This window comes from Lactuca serriola, chromosome 2, assembly GCF_051521515.1.
Source record: "Lactuca serriola cultivar US96UC23 chromosome 2, Lser_US96UC23_V15, whole genome shotgun sequence".
NCBI classification, from domain to species: domain Eukaryota; kingdom Viridiplantae; phylum Streptophyta; class Magnoliopsida; order Asterales; family Asteraceae; genus Lactuca; species Lactuca serriola.
In genome coordinates, this window is record NC_136409.1 from 206,941,827 (window position 1) to 206,959,153 (window position 17,327).

Genomic DNA, 17,327 nt, shown 5'->3' on the forward strand with positions numbered 1-17,327 from the left:
AGCAGTGACATGGAAGAGTTCCAAGCAAGAAACTGTAGCTGATTCAACGTGCGAATCAGAGTACATTGCAGCGAGCGAAGCGTCGAAGGAGGCAATATGGCTAAAGAACTTCATCGGTGATCTTGGAGTCGTACCTGCCATAAAGGAGCCAATGGAGATTTTCTGTGATAACGAAGGTGCGGTTGCCTTAACCAAGGAACCGAGGGATCATGGTAGATCAAGACACATCGACAGAAAATATCACTTCATTAGACATCGTGTAGAAGAAGGACAACTCGTAGTGAAGAGGATATCATCAGAAGATAACCCAGCAGATCCGCTTACGAAGGGACTGAGTAGGGTTAAGCACTTACAGCATGCTAGGAGTATTGGGCTGAAGGATGATATTAGCATAGATTATATAGTATTAGAAACGTGTAATAGATAAATGTAATTAACATTTGATGATTAAATAAAGGAGTTTTATTTATGAGTAATGTTACTATCTTATGTTAATCGTTTAACTATTGTTTCACTTTGCATGTTTTGACTTCCAGAATAATTAAAATTATTAGGAATAATAGAATTGTTCAAATTGTCCACAATCGTTCATATGTTGGAAGTAGATATGAATGAAGATTGTCATGAATTGGTGTGTAGAATGTCTAAATGGTGTTAGACATAGCAAAGGGTTGCTGCAACATTCATGAGTGCTTATGAACTAGTTTTGAGCATTGGAACAAACCCGCGCTTGCTGGAATCACCTTATGGAATAAGATATAAAAGGGTGATCGCAAGACGATAATATCATATAGTCTTAAAACCTAGATATATGGTTTGTTATTTGTTAATTGGTTGTACATTGATAATGCGAAAACGCATCAGTAAATCGGTGTTATAAAACGCATTGTTGTGTATAGTTGGTTAATGAATAAGTAAATGCATATAAGTCGAAGTTTATCTGTAACTTTTATCTAAGAAGGTAAAAGCGATATCTCGGCCGCTCGATGATTTGATTTGACTTATGTGCCGGGCCCGGTCATAACTGAATTGATGTGTTCGATTAAGTTCTATGTCAAATAAATCAGAGATCGAGAAACCTAAATGCTTGACTAACCATTCCATAGGATTGTCAGCATGATATCTAACAGAGGACTGTACGATCCCTTATCTAAAGGACAAGATTGATTAGATCAGAGTTTGACAGCGTCTTTGAGAGCTACAATTGCAAACCGAATTGTACTTGTATAGTTACTAGACTTATCCAAGTGGGTGACTGTTGGATTAGTGTCTAAGGCTGTAACTATATCCGGTTGTGCATGGTCCTTTTGGGTTGCCTTCACCATAGCAACTTGATAGGATGATTTAATAAGCGAGAGAGTAAATATTATTAATATATTATGGGAATAATATAATGAATAATATATTGTTATTTGATTAATATAAGTCATAGAATTAATTAGAATTAATTTGGTGACTTAAAGAGATTAATTAAATAAAGGGGTATAAACTGTCAATTGTTTGATAGTTAAACTTTAGACTGTAAATCCATTTGGATATACTATGGACGGATTCTAAGAGGTCTAGGATAAGTAAAATCGTCCATTAGAGTTATCTAGGAATGGATTTGGATAGCCTTAAGAGAAGATTATCTGATAGGGACTTATCTGTAATCCTTAAGGAGTATACAAGTATAAATAGACCCCATGGCTGATGGAATTCGTGGAAAAACCAAAAGTAAGGAACCTCTGGTCGAATTCCTCCCCTCTCCTCTCTCCTAAATCATCCTCCTTGCTATTGGTGTTTGTAAGCCATCAGAGGGGTGACATTTGTGACTCTAGAAGCTCCAAGACCTCAAGATCAACAAGGAACTCAAAGGTATGGTTCTAGATATATTTCAATATTGTTATTTAGCCTAATTAGTAATTAGAAGTCTTGGATTCAAAGCATGTTTATTAGAAAGCCTAGATCCGAGCATTAGGGTTTTGCATGCGCACATAGGAAAGTTCTTATGGCTAAAACCCATCAAAAATCTCATTAAGTGCTTAATAATCCGGGTCAGAAGCTAAAACCTTAGATCCAGGTCTTATCCTACGTCTGAAACCATAAAGTTGCTTACTTGATGGCTTACAAGACTCTCTTAAGCTCAAACTTCTAAAAACAACCATTTAAACCAAGAAGCTGGCTAGATCTCATGCATGGCTTCATGAGAGCCTCAAAAATCGAAACTTTATTGCTATGGGGGCACTTGAGCTTCAAGGATAGCAATCCCAAGCTCCAGAAACGAAGTTGCATGATAAAGGTCCTTCCTTTGGACCTAAAAGGTCCAACTTCCAAAAACTCTTAGATATAAGCTTACAAGAAGAAAGTTGGAAGCTTTATACCTCTTTTGAATGTCAAATGAATGAATGATCCCAGATCTATGAGCTCAAGGTGCTCAAGTTCTCCTTCTTCCACTTCTCTTCTTCTTCTTCCCAACTTTTCTTCACAAAAATGAGCCCAAAAGATCAAACACACACCCAACAAGGAGAAAAAGACAAACTAGGGTTTTCTGAGAGTGAAGAGGCTGATGAGAAAACAGGGAAGGAGGCTATAAGGGGGTTTATATAGCCTTAAACCCCTAAAATTAGGGTTTTTCCTCTGGCCGCGTACACTGGGCGTACCATATGGTACGCTGCGCGTATGCTTCTCCTCCCTGCGTTTCATTAAGTCACTACGCCCAGCGGACGACTTATGGGCAGACTATTGCTCGGCCCAAAACAAGAGGCCCAATCTCAAATACAATTCTATTATAACTCCATATAAAACTTGGGAATCTAAATAAATTTATACATCGGAAGACGATCGTTACAGTATATGCTACTGCCACTCAACCCTTATAATTACATTTTAAAGACAATTTTTTAAAACTAATAAGATGTAAACAAAAAAGAATAAAAACCCCTATGTTATTTTGTATAACTCCATAGTCTATCACAATATGGTCCATGATTGTGGCCGTCATCATCGATACCACGGACCCGATGACATGATCTTTGGACATTTCTGAACAAAAAAAGTGTAAAAACAACATTAACAACAATGGAAGAAGAATGAATAAAATAAAAGAAGGAAATACGAGCAACTTGTTAGTGATTAGGGTTTAAATCCAAGACTTTTAGAGTTTAGGTAATTTTTATAAATTTCTATGTAGTTGTTATTTTATGTAATCAAAAAATCTATTATCTTTCATGGTATCAGAATTGGCGTCCCGTACTCCCTGTGACCCAATACATTTGTGTCTATCCTTATTGAGCCTCAAACTCAAAGGGGCAGTGTTAGTAATCTCGGTGCAACAGAGTCGTATAAGTGGTTATATATGTAAAAGTCTATCTTGTCTCTACAACAACTCTTTTAGAGAGACAATATTGGGCTCCACATGTATTTACATGCTATCGGACACACACCCAACAAGGAGAAAGAGACGAACTAGGGTTTTCTGAGAGTGAAGAGGCTGATGAGAAAACAGGGAAGGAGGTTATAATGGGGTTTACATAGACTTAAACCCCTAAATTAGGGTTTTTCCTCTAGCCGCGTACACTGGGCGTACGCTTCTCATCCCTGCGTTTCATTAAGTCACTACACCCATCGTACAACGGGTTTACGCCCCGCGTACGGCTTATGGGCAGACTATTGCTCGGCCCAAAACAAGAGGCCCAATCTCAAATACAATTCTATTATAACTCCATATAAAACTTGGGAATCTAAATAAATTTATACATCGGAAGACGATCGTTACAGTATATGCTACTGCCACTCAACCCTTATAATTACATTTTAAAGACAATTTTTTAAAACTAATAAGATGTAAACAAAAAAGAATAAAACCCCCTATGTTATTTTGTATAACTCCATAGTCTATCACAATATGGTCCATGATTGTGGCCATCATCATCGATACCACGGACCCGACGACATGATCTTTGGACATTTCTGAACAAAAAAAAAGTGTAAAAACAACATTAACAACAATGGCAGATGAATGAATAAAATAAAAGAAGGAAATACGAGCAACTTGTTAGTGATTAGGGTTTAAATCCAAGACTTTTAGAGTTTAGGTAATTTTTATAAATTTCTATGTAGTTGTTATTTTATGTAATCAAAAAATCTATTATCTTTCATGGTATCAGAATTGGCGTCCCGTACTCCCTGTGACCCAATACATTTGTGTCTATCCTTATTGAGCCTCAAACTCAAAGGGACAGTGTTAGTAATCTCGGTGCAATAGAGTCGTATAAGTGGTTATATATGTAAAAGTCTATCTTGTCTCTACAACAACTCTTTTAGAGAGACAATATTGGGCTCCACATGTATTTACATGCTATCGGAGCAATATATTCCTATGTAATTGTCATTTGAGTAATCAAGCAATATCAAAACATTCTATAATCTATCATGGTATCAAAGCTCTAGGTTAAAACACTAGTGTTGACCACAACCAGCAGTCGTTACCATCTGCCTCCGACGACCTTCTCTAATAGTCATCGGATGTGCCTTCATTATGCTTAACATCTTTTCATTTATTCTTTCTCCTCCTAAATAATAATGTAGTAATCGATACTAGACCATAGCTCTATCCTCGACTTCTTCTAATGCCTTGTCCTTTGAGTAATCAAACAATTTATTATCTATCACAATCAACCCCACTTATAGGAAAAAAAACACCTAAAAATAATAAAAAAAATAACCATAATGGTTTGTGAAAGCTTGTGAACACGAACCATGGCAGAAGACATAATTACCTGATATGTGGCAAAATCCACATCAAACACAAAAGAATGAGTTATACACCCTATCCGAGACTCACACTTGTGCTTATTCTAAAAAGATAGAAATAAAATAAGAAGAAACAAAAGAGACAAAAGTATTTACCAAATAATATCCTAAAATAAGACTAAAAATGTGACAACCGAGAAAAAATTTCGTCACCAACCACCGTTAGGAAAGAGTAAGAATATAAATGTAATAGCTTACTTTTGTAATGTTTGATTTATTAGATAATAAAATCAAATACGCCATTATATTTACGATTAAATCGACTTTTAGGCTAAAAGATAAGCTTCTAAAAGGTTGTACCGTCTTTTAAAACAGTTAATGTATTTAGAAAGTACTCGATGACGTGATTCCTATGATATAAAATTTGTAAAAATCTGACCCAAATGGAGGAGTTGTGGATTTAGTAAAAAGTAAAAATCAATCGCATAAATAATAATTACGACGTCAAAACGGTACTTAGAGATCGGTTGAATTTTGACTAAAAGTGCAAAAGGAGATTCGTAGTACTCCTTGCGATATAAATTTTAGAACAAAGAATTCTGAAAACAGGATCTGTATGAGAGAGATATGGTTTTTGTAAAATCATTTATTTTTACCCCCGTTAGGCACAAAAATGAAAGTCAAAACTAGCTAAAACCATCTAAAAGAAAGTTGTAGTACTCAGATCATCCCATATATATATATATATATATATATATATATATATATATATATATATATATATATATATATATATATATATATATATAAAGATGGCTTAGATCGGAGCTTGCACGAAAGTGTTATGATTTTTACAAAATAATTTTGTGTGCGCTTATGCCCCTCGCGCACATGTCACCGGATTCGAGTAAATTGCGAATGATGTGGCCAAGTGGGGAGGTGAGACGTGGCAACTTCTGGTTGGAGCCACGATGATCACGCGCAACACGCATGTATACTGTGAAGTCGGTGCAGACCCATTTCTGCACACCTTCTCTGAGTCCCTCCTCTTTCTCTAGTCTCGAAGTTGTTGCTATCCTATGCGGTCCTCGGAGTCCCAAGCCCAATTCAACCCTAAATAAGTGGTTTCACACGTCAAGGGCGAGTTCACGACCTTATTTTACTATTTTAAAGGTTTTAGGGGGGGGGGGGGATAAATGTTTATCAAGCTGTTTTATCAAAATATATATTTATATATATTAGTAGTTAAACAAAGCATGAAACGTTAGGATAATATACTCATAGATACTCTGTCCAATTGTAAGCTATGATATTATTCCTAAAAGTTATGTCTGATATTCTAGGAAAAGATTTTATCTATATTTTATACTGACTAATTTCCTAGGATAACATAGTACCTATAAGTAATGATGGTCAATTATATGAATATGCATCGTACTTAGTTGTTACTCTGCGCGAATATCCTGTTTTTTCAAATTAATCATAATTACGTATATATATATATGGTAAACGAAATATATGTATACAAAAGTATATATATGGTAAACTAAATATATGTATACACACCATCTCTATGCTAAACAATATATATATATATATATATATATATATATATATATATATATATATATATATATATATATATATATATATATATATATCCTACTATGGCATTTCCTAGGTTCTCATAGGAAATCTTAACTCAATCGTCATGCAATACTGAGAACCTCACCAACACTGTTGGTTGCCTTATACATGCAAGCTGTACACAAAATGAGATCACATAGATTGTCGAATAATGATTATACCCTAAGTCCACAACCAAACAAGGAATAGGAAATATTGCTAAATCGATCCTTCTAGGGATATATGAACCTAATCGTATACAACTTTTAAAGCATACACTTAGCAATTAACCGAGTTGATATCAATTCCAAGTAACACACAACATCCAATCCTCCTAGGCAATAAGGCATCACACAAATCAAGCAATTCTATCATGTGATTCATGAAGGTATCCTTAGCTCTACTCTAGAATTCAATTCACATATATACCATAAAAATCATAACACATGGGTATGAGTATTTTGGGAACCACTTACTTGAGCTCAGCTGATTGCACGCATCGCACCCCCTTTTTACTTGGTAAAAATCTTTTAAAATTTTAGTTTTCCTTTTGAAAAGATTATCAATTCCTCATTTTGAGTTCTTACACACCCGAAAAGTGTGCCCGAATCCCTCAAACCAAGGCTCTGATACCAACTTGTAACGACCCAAAAACAGTGATAATTTTTTTTTTGTTTTAAAACCCATTAGTTCAATACATCATATGTCTCAAGGTCAACCACAATAAAAAAAAATGTCAAAAACATCAGAGTACAAATAACCATAAGTGCGGAATCATGAGGGGGATGCTGTGCCATCACGTTGGGCCCTTCCCTTTCGTACCGAAAGTACTTGAAACCATAAACATAAACTATAAGCACAAAGCTTAGTAAGTTCCCTAAAGTACCACATACTGAACATACAATTGGGCCCAACCCTGGGGTATATTCCAACCCAATATAAAACCGGTCTAGCCTTGGGGTTTCTTTCAACCCATCATATACTCATGGGCCCAACCCTAGGATTTATTTCAACCCGATCGTACAAATATGGGCCTAGCCCTAGGGTTTATTTCAACCTGAACATACAATAATTAATGGACCTAGCCCTGGGGTTTCTTTCAACGCGGACATAAATACATGAAATAGTTACAAAGACAACTAGCATCCTACATACAAAATTCAGTGGGCCGACATTGGTGTCTTTGAGCCACAAGAATAGTGAGAAGACTCACCTCCAACTAAAGATAACTAAATCACATACACTCGAGTTGCTGCTATCACGACTCCTCTCACTGAACATAACCCAAAATCAACCTTAATTAATAACCAGGGTGATAACCCATAATCAGTTGTCTAAATCATCTTCTAACTTACTGAGGGTAAAAGACCATTTTCTCTTCCCAAACATTACCCAACTATTCAAGGCCCAAAACCCCTAATGACCCAAGGCCCAAAAATGTCCCAAATGGGTTTCTGGAAGTATGTCATGCATACTCGCCATTACACCCCACGTACTACGAGATCTTAGAAAGGTTACGAGGCAAAACCCCATTACGCCATGCGTACTTAGGGGTTACGCCCTATGTAATCCCATGTTGTCCAAAACCCACTTTTTAGCTCTTAATGCTTCTAGACTAAACGTCCAACTCATAGATCTTAATCTTGGGAAGGTTTTAAATGATAATGTTAACAACTTTAAGCTTTTGCATGGCTTAATAGAGCCCGACACCAAACCCTAAGTCCATAACACCCTTAAATAATCTCCAACTCTTGCATGAGTGAGAAATAACAATAAGGACTTCCTTTTTATGACTCAAAATCCTTAAAAACATTATAGGGTAGCCAACTTGAGTCCTGGAGTAGCTTTTACTCACAAGAACCAACTTATGGGACCAAAAGATATGAAAAATTAAACCTTATTCTAAATCTAAACCAAATAACCATAAATGTGTGAGCTTTATACCTCCAGAAGCTTGCAAATGGAAATAAGACTATGGATCTATACACTCCAAGCTCACCGAACACCAATAATGAACTCCTTCTTCTTCTACAATGCACCAAAATCACTCTAGAGGTCCAAAACAAACTTTCAAGGGTTAGAGTTTCCAAAATGAGGGAATGAGGGAGTGGAGGTTGAAGGTAAGGGGGTTCTCAAGGCTTAAGGTTCTTTAAATATGGTCCAAACCCTAAAAATTAGTGTTTGAGATCTACATGAGTACGCCCTCCGTACCAATGGAGTATGTCATGCGTACTCAAAGGAGCCCCGTCACCCATTTAACGAGTTACACGTGGCGTACCTATGGGGTACGCCCTGTGTAAGGACCAAAATGCAACTTTTTAAATTTTAAACTAAAATTGAAAAACTACCTGGAACACGGATGTTACATAACCCACCAAGGATCCATTTGCGTGAAACGAAATATTATAATAAATCAACCATATCAGGTTCAATAAAAACAACCATCGAAGTCTTTGATCATTTTGGAAGGTTAGAAGTTGATGAATATGACAAGAACACAATATAGAGTTCATCTAGAGAACTCCACCAACAATTTGCAACACAATGGTTGCTAGTCCATTCTTGCAATAATAAGTACTCTTAAGCCTTTAAGCACAAATCAAAGTTTGTCTTAAAGGAGAGTATAAGTATCAACCTTCTTTTATAATAGTCTATTTACTTTAAAGAAAAAGAAGAAAGAGGAGGAAGTTAATTGTTTTTATAAACAAAAGAATAGAGATTGAAGCCTCTAACTAGCATATAAATGTATTGTCTTAGACCTTTAAAACAAAGCTAGTAAAATTAATCTCACCCCAAAAGGGATTCACACCCTTGAAGACAAAAAGAAGGAGGAGTGTCTTACACTCCTTTTTTTTCCTATATGTTATGTACATAATTTAGTAATTTACTACCAAAACTCTTTAAGTTCAAAAAAACGTACATTACATTATGAATCATATCTTATGATATAATCTTTGATACTAACATTAAACATTATCACTTCCATAAAATATTAATTTCCAATTAAATACAAAAGTTATAATGAATACTACACAAACAAAACATTCCAACAAAAAATATGATTTTATGTGTAAGAAGTAAAAGTTAATCTCATAATTAATGTCTTAATCAACATAAAGTTATAATGAATACTACACTAACAAAGCACTCCAATAAAAATTCTAAAGTTATAATGAATACTACACTAACAAAGCACTTCAATAAAAATTCTGGAGACCATTTCATTTGGTAGGATCTTATGATCCTTATTTTTTAGATCTTACGATTATGATCTTGTAAAATGTAAAACAATCTTCGGTAAGATCTTGATTTTGACAATCTTGTTCCATTCCAACCTCAAACGGTTTGTTGAACCCGAAAGAGACACCATTTCTGATACCAGGAAGATGAGAATGGTGTATCTGCCGGTTCCTGAGTGCCACCTTAGCCAACCCATTTCCCTCCTCCCCCTCGACTCCCTTCGCTCTTACCTCGATACATATCTAAATAGGAAAATATCAATAACATGAAAGATAACTAAATATTTTATATTGTAGTATTTCAGGATGTTTAATATATCAGAGATTATCAATACAAATATTCTCTCGATTCGTGAGTACGTGAAGGCATGGCGTTCAAACTTTGTATATTGTGGTTTTGCAATTTCCACATGTCGCAATTTACGACTTAAATGAAATATTGTTGATTTTTAATAAGAAACTTAATACTTGGCATCAAAGAAATCAAGAGGCAAATTTAAATATTTAATCTCAATTACCTTTTTCTATAAAGAATTTAAACAAGTGTATTTCATAATATTCGCAGTGAAAGGGGCATAAATCATAATGTATTTACAAATACAGCCCTCATATTCCCCCGGTGGAAAAAAGACAGCATATGAAAATTACAGCTCTATAACGACGTCGTTCACTGTGAAATCGACGTTCTTGACTTTGAAGACGACGATGATGACGCTGATGACGACACAGACGAGGACCCGAAAAACAGATCGGAAAGCGCATTCCCTATGTCCTCCGGCGCGTACTTGACAGCAGCAGCAAACCTTCTATCTTTTTCCATCTCGACTCTCTGCGCATTGTAGAATTCTCTGTACGCCGGCAACAACTTTCTGGCGACTGAAACTTTGATCTCATCACGAAGCTTGCCGTCTGGTATGACGATGGCCAACTGCTTATGGTGAGCCTCTCCGAACACCGCGTTGATCTTCCTGAAACCATCTCTTGCTTCCTCCCGCGTCATTGCTGAAGCGTTTTTAGGAATGGCATCGAAGACGTGGCTCCATGATAGCCGTTCGTAATTGGCGGCGAACTTTTTGACTTCGGATTCGCGTTTGGTGATCCATTCGTCGCCGAGGAGATACCGGAGATTTGATGATCGGACTTTGGTGAGTATGTGTTGGAGGTTGTTGGCGAGGAATATATACGCCTGAGAGACGTCTTTGTAGTGCTTCGCTTTGCCGTCGAGTTTGCAAACTAGGATGAAGATGAGCCAAGCTAACCGGGCCGATACCGACGGCGAGGGAGAACTGTCGGAAGATGATTCGTCGAAGAAGGTTTGTGGCATTAGAGGTTTCTCAGTTTGTGGGCTGTCCATTAGTATATCAGATAAAACGCTGTAATCGCCGAGGAGGGAGAGGTAGTTCATCGTCTCCATGGTAAATCTGTGAACTCCGGCTCCGGCTACGGTAGTTTTCAAAGATTCTTTGTTAAGTAACGTTTCGAATTCTGTTAGATCTAAACGCACCGATTCAGCAAGTTTTATGAGTGAATTGAGAGCTTGATTGACTACGGAAGACGTCGACGGGAACGAGAAAACTGACACAATCTCCGGCCACCGACTAGCTATTGCGGTGTACATATCGAGAGTCCGGAAGATCCTTTCCGGTGATTTCTTGCTATTTTTTGCTACATTTTCTGGAAATCCAAACAGAATCAAAGCTCCCTCTTTTGTAATTTCTGTATAACTTGCTTCTCGGATGGAATCAGACGATGCGAAAACGTGATCACACAGAATTCTTTCTCCGTTGAATAATGTTTTAATAGCAATCTTTACAGCAGCCAACCAGTTTTTAATTTTGAGATCCAAAACCTCCCAATCCATCTTATGAACATGAGCAGCTTTCAGCTTCTCGACACCAAGCTTGTATATGCCTTCATCAACTATGGATTTACGTATAACTTTGTAAATGTTGACGCATTCCTTACCATAACCAGATGAAATCATGCACTCAGCTATCAACTTGAGATCCGCCATGGCTCCTTCCGCAGTATCTTCGACTTCACTGATCAATTCTCCTGCAACTCGTATCTCATCATCAGATTCATCAGCAAAATCCGATAAACTTGATCGCGTAGATGTTCGAGATGATCGAGTTGAAACCGATTCTGGATCTAATTGCGCTCGATTCAAGGACAAAATCTGATAAAACTCTTTCTCCAACCGCTTCATAGCGATCTGCATCAGATGCTGAGCCCTAATAAGCAATTCAGAAGTGGAGTTTTCAGCTACCAAGGAATGCATCGCTTTATGGAGCTTGTTGACAATCTTGATAAATTCCAAAGCTTCTCGGCGGTTGTCGTAGAAGAGCGACGTGACCTTGGCATAAGTGGAGGTTTCCGGATCCCATTTGACGATGATAGGCTCGGCGACCTCCAATGTCTGGAGCATTACGGAATCGGGAAAACTCATGGTCGGAGTTGGTAAGGCAAAACGTGAAGGTGAAGGATAATGAGCAATGAAAGAAGATGAAGATCGTTTAGGAGAGAAACCAAATTTCTTCATGCTCATGATGATTTTTGTTTCGGTTGATTTTTTTTATTGTGAGGAAGAAGTGTGAGATGGAAAGTGTGGTTGTTGGACAGTTTGAGAGAACTGAGAAGATTGGAAGAATGTAGACTCTGAAGATAATAATCGGGAAGATGGGAGAGGGGTATATATAGACACAAAAGGCTGCAATTGGAAGACAAAATCTGTGTTATAACTATTGGATTTTGACTTTTATCTTTGTGTGTGAAACTCGAATCTTCCTTTCTGACATATTCACTTTATAAATGAATTTGAAAATTATTTATTCCTACTATTTTTGAAAATGCATACCTGTAGAAAGTATTATTTTCACTTTAAAATAATACAAAAATACATACAATAGATGTAATGTAGTAGCCTATATTTTAGTATGTTTGACTTTTTGTTACTACACGTACAATAGGTGTTTTTTATTAGTTCGAATATCTGTGTTTCGATTTTTTTTATAAAAACTATGCGTAATATCTTAAGAAACAAATCTTTATGTTTCATATAACACATGTTTTAAAATCTATTTTAAAAGGGAATTCATTCATACACAATACATTTTTCTCTGCATAATAATTTGTGCATTAAAATATTATATTGCACAACTTTATAAAAAAAAATTATTGTGTACTAATTATTTTTAATTTTAAGAAGCTACTTCTTCCGTCTCAAAATTATAGTCTATTTTTCTTTTTTGGTTTGTCCCAAAATAATAGTCCACTTCTAAAAATAAATAACATTTTTACCAAAATATCCCCTCATTATTACTCAACCAACTAAACATTTAATGGAACATTAAATGCAAAATAAGGACAAAACTGTCATTTTATTATATAAAATTAATGGTAATTAATATTTTTTTTAATCTGTATGTTTTTGTTTGTGAACAATAATATTGGAACATTGGGAGTATTAATTTTTTAGTTTTCTTCTTGATACGCTATAGGCATTCCGTTAAGAATGAATTACTTTTATTAAAGTATCCCGAGTCAAATGTTTAAGCGAAAGGGACATCTGAATTTAATGCGTCAGAGGTGACGTGTCGTCTATATTGCATTACGCGGGTGTCAAACATGGCAGAGGTAAAAATTGCTTACGTGGACAGCAGACACCATCTACTATATGGAGTCTTGTTTTGTACAATGACCATCCAATTTCCCTACAATGCCTTCATGTTTCCCCTCGTTAAAGTTTCTCAAGGAAAAGACCTATTCTTTCTCATTTTTATATTTTTTTATAAAAAATATAAAGGTTATGTTTCCATAACTATTTTTGAGAAAAACATTTAAAATATGTTTCAATAAGTTTATGAAGTTTTCTAAAAAATTTCAACATATACTTTTTTAAAAAGTAATCATAAATTTATAAATGAAAGGTCATGGATGATCGCGCATCCCTTGTTGACGTAAAAGGAACATAACAAACAAAAAATATAGTAATAGTTTTATGCCCTGTAAACTTAATTGATATAAAATCCAATAATCGTGGAAAAAAAATATGATAAGGAACCATCGATTTACAATTTTACAAGAATATTTGCATGTAGTACAACTAGTCAAAGTATATTGTCAAAGGGACAATCTTATCCATGTTGTCTAGGGACAATGTATCTATGTGCTATCTTTATTTTTTATTTTGACTAATAATATTTTCCTTATTTATTTGAATTTATATTTTCTGAAACTATGTAAAAGCAGGCTTTTTTTTTTTTTTTTTTTTTTTGTAACTATTGTAAAAAAATAAAAATAAAATAAAAAGGTCAAAATTGCAAGATTGTGGTATTCAAAAAAAGTTGGATGAGTCCAAAAATTTTCTTATTTGCATAGAATGTCTAAAATCAAGGTTTTTCTGTATTTTTTATCCAAAAACTTGAAAAGATGATTATGTCCATCTACTTTCTTTTTTGTATTTTTAATAATTTTTAAAATCCTAATTTAATTTAAAAATAAAAAGAAAATAAAATAATTATCCGCCAACCCCACCGTTCTGTGTGTGTGTGTGTGTGTGTGTGTGCATGTGTCTTTGTGTACATAAAACACACAGGCACACACACCAAAATTATAAGGCTCCATTGAAGCTCTGTATTTCATTTTCCCAGACTGTGATTTTAGAAGTTTTCTAGTAACGTGTAATATCTATGATTTTGTTTCTTAAAGCTCTGTATTTTGTTTTCCCCAAACGCACATACATACTTGGAAAACTAGGATGATAAAAAAAAGGTTGGTGATTTCAGTGTTTCTACAAGTTCCTTGTATGATCTGCAATTTTAGAAGTTTTAAAACTTAAATTCCTAACAACAATCCTTCTTTCGGTCTTCATTTCCATCTGCATCTGGAAAACTTGATCACACCTCTGACGGGTCCCTTTTCCCCGCATCAACATAAATAAAAGAAATGAACCCATCAACATCGTGGATGTATGTGATGGGGTTAAAACCCTTATTCATTTGGGTGAAAGTCATCAATTGGGGATGCCAGTTGTGCAGATACAAGAATGAACCCAGGTTTTAGGTTCCCCATGAAGAAGATGATGGGTACACGATTTCCTCCGCCTGTTCTTCACCTTGTGCAACCTCATGCTCCTGATTTCCTCCGCCGCCACCATTAAATCGATGCTCCATCTTTAGTGGTTAAATCGATGACCATTCTTTGATTTCACTTCAATTTTTAGTTTTGATTTGGGGATTCAAGTTCGTTGGGAAGCACGTGAAGCAACTCTGTAACATCCCGGAATATCAAGAGTAGAGTTGAAGGGCTAAAAGTGTAAATGGGAAAGGGCAACTCGACGAGTCCACGAGTAGACTCGGCGAGTAGGGTCGCAACTCTAGTCGCGTTTTAAGTGACCAACTCGGCGAGTAGCATGGATGGACTCGGCGAGTTGGTGCTGAGTGGAGAAAACCCTAATTTCGAGGGTTGAGCCCTATATAAAGAACATCATATCTTCTCCCCAGCCTCTTTACCATTCCTTGAGTTCCAGAAGCCCTAAATTCGTGAGGAGAACCCCATTGTTGAGTGAATTAGAGCTTGGAGAAGGATCTTTGGTGCTTTAAGCTTGAAGATTTGAGGCTTGTATCAGGAAGCTTGGGGAGATCAGGAATCTACAGTTGGTTGGGCTCATTCCATGGGTAAGGAACCATTTCCTCAAGCTATTTTCTTCATGGGTTCGTGTGTGGTGGTTGATATGACATCTAAATTGAGATAGAAGCTTGGATCTGAGGATGCTACTTCAGATCTAAGCTTGTGATGGTCCTATATGTCATAAAGTCCCGATTCTTGAGTGTTTGGTGAAGCTCTTTTGTCCCAAACCCTAGCCCTAGAGTGTAAAATGCCTAGATCTCTTTGGATCCATGTAAAGTTTGCCACTTTACGTGATGGATGGCTTGTAAAGAGTAGATCTATGGTTTAGAGCTTCTGCATGGCTTGGAAAGCCTCTGTATGGTTTCAGATCTAGGGGTACTCGGCGAGTTGATTGAAGATAGGCTGGAACTCGACGAGTTGGAAGAACAACTCGGCGAGTTGGTTGAATATGGGCAGGAACTCGGCGAGTTGGAAGAACAACTCAGCGAGTTGGTTGCAGATAGCCTTGGACTCGGCGAGTCTGGTCGTGAGGTCCTAACCTTTCTTCTAGTTGTGCTGTGAATCGGTGAGTCAAGGGATGACTCGGTGAGTCGAGTGTGAAAGGACTCAGAGAAGTTCTGTGCATGGGGAATCGGCAAGTCATCGGGTTGACTCGGCGAGTAGAGTCAGTCAGGGGTTGACTTTGACTTTGACTTTGACCAAGGGTTGACCAGTTGATTTCCAGGGGCATTTTGGTAATTGTTGGCCTTTGTTTTGAGTTCAGAGTTTTGGTGTTGGCCAGTGTTGGAGATCGTATCAGTGGTCGGAGCAGCTTGGGTTTATCTGTTCAGTCGGCAGTTACGAGGTGGGTTATCCTCACTATATCGACACGGTCTACAGCACCAAGGCCGACCCTTTTATTGGATTGTGATCCAGGTATCGTTGTTATGTTTTGTTTGTTGTGTTGTATCCTGGTAGTTAGGATGGTATATGTTAGAGACCTGGTTAAGGTCGGTATCCTGGTATATAGGATGATGTTATGCTAGTGACCGGTTAGGTCGGTATCCTGGTTAGGATGAGGCTATGATATGTGATCTGTTAGATCGGTTTGATTGGATGTGATATGTTATATGATTGAATGTTTATGTGCACATGGTTGTTGGACTGGGGTTGGGTTGAGGCGGGACCTGCTTTGTGCTGTAGGCCAACATACCCAGGGCGAACCGGTTATCCCGAAGGCCCAGCGAGCGGTCCGGATAGGTTGTAGGCCCCAAGAGGGCGGACCAGACGTGCCGAGGCTCGGAGAGTGGACCAGGCTGACTGAAGGCCCAGTGCAGGCAGACCAGTCATACTGTAGACTCAGAGAGTGGACCAGGTGGATTAAAGGCCCGGTGCGGGCAGACCAATCACACTGTAGACTCGATGTATGTGGTTAGACTCGGAGGGTGGACCAGGTGGACTGAAGGCCAGTGCGGCGGACCAGTCACGCAGTAGATCCGAAGTGCATGGCTGTTCTGTGTTCTGTTATGATATGGCATGTTATGTATGTATGGTATATGTGGTTGGTATTTTGGGGATATCTCACTAAGCTTTCGGGCTTACAGTTGTGGTTTAATGTTTTTCAGGTTCTTCAGGAGACCGTGGCAAGGCAAATGCGTGATCGTATCGCTCCTCATGATTATGTTTTGTGATGTGATTCTAAGAATACTCTGAAATAATTGTATTGAAAACCTTTTTGTAATAATTTTATGAAATCGGATTGTTTTTGAAAAGTTTAAATTGGTTGAAATTTTATGTTCGTTACAAACTCAATGTTTGTTCTTGAAGCTCATTTCCAAATCTGCTTTGAATATTTGTTCTTGAACCTAGAAACATCATATGTGCTTCAAGTTGAGGAGGGTTTGAGAAGTAATTGCTAGGGTTCTTTTATGAAATCGGTGCTTCAAGTTTTAGAGTGGTGTGTTGTTGAAGGGGAAGGGGGTTTCATTGTGTGTTTATGGGATCGATGGTGGAGTTCGATCAACAGGAGGTTGATCAAAGGGAGGGGTATGCTGATGGAGTTGTGGAAGACTATTAAAGATGAATAGGAATGAATATGGGTTAGGTTAGGGGAAGGAG

The 17,327-nt window shown here is 37.1% G+C and overlaps 1 pseudogene; it reads right to left on the minus strand.

Annotated features, from left to right (window-relative positions):
- Positions 1–10,077: 10,077 nt before the first annotated feature.
- LOC145088269 (exocyst complex component EXO70H1 pseudogene) lies at positions 10,078–12,278 on the minus strand (annotated as a pseudogene).
- Between the last annotated feature and the right edge of the window lie 5,049 nt (positions 12,279–17,327).